Genomic DNA, 3,093 nt, shown 5'->3' on the forward strand with positions numbered 1-3,093 from the left:
AAATAAATTAAACCATCCAAAAAAAAGCGAAATTCTTCGCTGACTCTGACGATGACAGCAGCAGCAGCAGCAGCAGTTTATCTTTTTATAATAAATTTTGTATTTTTTATCAACAAAAAAAATTTATACAACATATAATTTAGATGAAAAAAAAATGTTTATTTATTTTAGTTGAGGTGGTATACAATGATGACATATATATATATATATATATATGATTATTAGTCCTTCTTTTCGTTATTGAACTGCTGCTAGCCTTTTTGTTCAGGAAAATTTTTAGTATTGCTCGAAAATTTGGAAATACTTTGTTTCCATGTCGATGATTCTTTGTTCTTCTTTTTGTCCGGGTCTTCCTGTGGAAGACGAGAGTACTTGACTTTAGAATAGCGATCCATTTTATTGGAATGCTGGTTGATGAATGATTCGATAATTCTTACACTGTGCTATTTGTAGTAGCTTACAACCACGAAGGCTACGAATAAAAGAAAGTAAGCAGAATTTTGTGTTGCATTTTTTTCATCTTTGTCTTCACAGGTACTTGCACGTTTTTTCTATTAAACCATCTTCGGTAGATGAGACACGCACACACACATACTCACACACACACACACACGCGCGCGCGCGTACACATTGAACAGCAAAAAAATTATTCATTATACTACTGTGGGCAAAAAGTAAGGTGAATTTGTTTGTAAAATGAAAAATCTTTATTTATTCTTCTACATCAATGTCATTCCCTTCGAAGTAATCCCCTCCCGATAAAATACACTTATGCCAACGTTTTTTCCAATCCTCGAAACATGCCAAATAGTCCCTTTCCGGTATAGCCATCAGCGCCTTCTTCGATTCAGCTCTTATCTCCTCAATCGACTCGAAACGCGTTCCCCGGAGTGGTCTCTTGAGTTTTGGGAATAGCCAGAAGTCACACGGAGCCAAATCAGGCGAATACGGTGGTTGCGGAACGATATGCGTCGAATTTTTGACGAAATGGTCACGAAGAACGAGTGCAGTGTGAGATGGTGCATTATCGTGATGCAAAAACCAAGAGTTGTTGGCCCATAATTCTGGTCTTTAGACGAATTGCTTCACGCAAACGACGCATAACGCTCAAATAATATTCCTTATTAACAGTTTGGCCGGGTGGAAGGAATTCATAGTGCACCATACCACGAAAATCGAAGAAAACTGTCATCATGACCTTGATTTTTGAACGACTTTGACGTGCTCTTTTCGGTCTTGCCTCGCCTTTAGCACGATATTCGCTTGATTGGTCGGTTGTTTCAGGGTCGTAAGCATAAATCCAAGTCTCATCTCCCGTAATCATGCATTTGAGCTTGTCCTGATAGTCAGAAAGCATTGTTTCACACACATCAACGCGGCGACTTTTTTGCAAGAAATTGAGCGTTTTCGGTACCAAACGAGATTTGACTTTTCGTAGGCCCAAATGGTCTTTCAAAATTGTTTTCACAGATCCTTCTGATATTCCGATCATATCAGTAAGGTCTCTAACAGTCAACCGACGATTTTCGAGCACTAATTCCTTCACTTTATTGACGTGATGGTCATCTGTTGACGTCGATGGTCGTCCGGAGCACTCCAAGTCATCAACACGTTCTCGACCCTCTTTGAAGTCTTTGTACCACTTATAAACATTTTTCTGCGACATGGTAGAATCACCAAAGGCCTTCCGCAACATCTTCAACGTTTCCGCAGCCGAAATTTCATTCCGCAAACAAAATTTGATGGCACTTCTTTGCTCAATTAAATCAGACATTGTAAAAATCGAAACATGCACTCTTGGTCGTTTGGTAAACACAAGCGTAAATATATTACTGATGATGACATTGACATGAAATTTGTCCCAGATGTCATTCGCAGTCCTAACAACTCAAGAAAAAAAGAACTAGCCCGAAATGTTAAGCCCGCGAAGTTTAAATTGAAAATTCACCTTACTTTTTGCCCACAGTAGTATACTAATTATAATAAATATTTATATATAATATTTATTATAATTAGTATATTTATTAAAATTTATTATCATTTGTATGTATGTATTAGCGCTCGGGCCCTCCCCAGCCACCCTCACATATCATTCGTATAGCTAGTATACACAATACGGTATTGCCCGTAGTACCAGTGGCAGTAGCTCTAGCGGTAGAGCATCGGCCTGTGGATCCGGAGGACGCGCGTTCGATCCCTCGATCCCCCGATCCGTCCGTCCGTTTTTTTTCCGATAAATCTAAAAATTTAACACACACACACACACACACAATAAAAAATCAAAACGCGTAACACAGAATGCGCGTGCATCAAGAATACATCAGATCACGAGGAGAGGAGGAGGAGGGGGAAGTGCAGAGAACGCACGTTGCGTCAGAGCACATCAGCACACAGTATATAGGAATCAGATCAGTAGGTGGGGAAGGGGAAGTGCAGAGAACGCACGGGCATCAGAGCACATTAGCAGAGTATAGGAGAGAGGAGGAAGTGCGTAGAATGCACCGGTATAACGCAGTAGGAGGGGGGGGGGGGGTGAGTCGATAATGCACGGGCCGCTTAGTAGGGGGGGACGTGAGGTGAGGTGACAGTGCTGAGCTGGACATGCACACACCTCAACTCACACACTTCAACTAAATTTCGAAAGAAAAAACGTAAACAATTTATTTTATTTATGATGTCACACAACCCATAAAAAAGGGAAAATCAGATATTTATTTTATATAGTTCGAAAGCTCTATAGAAAGCCTTTAAAATCATATTCCTTCGGTTGTTGTAGCATGTTTTGAAGCCAATATATTAAATTTTGAAGTTTTACTAACTTTGGTCTAGGATGGGCCAAAGTCATCCAACGACACTGTACATATTATTTTACAAATTCAAAAAGAGAAAAACTTTAAATATTCAACATAGCCATTTAATGCATTTTCGGCTCATAAAGTGCAATTAAACAAACAATATTTTTCTTTTCAACAAATGTATGTATTCTAGTGATGTATTGAAAATGAAGGAAACCGTAGTACTTAAAAATTATTTACGTTTAAAAATGTTTACGTTAATCACACAGCAAATCATAGTTTATTGTTTGAAGTACTC

This window comes from Phymastichus coffea, unplaced genomic scaffold, assembly GCF_024137745.1.
Source record: "Phymastichus coffea isolate CEN01 unplaced genomic scaffold, Cenicafe_Pcof_1.1 PCOF00002, whole genome shotgun sequence".
NCBI lineage: Eukaryota > Metazoa > Arthropoda > Insecta > Hymenoptera > Eulophidae > Phymastichus > Phymastichus coffea.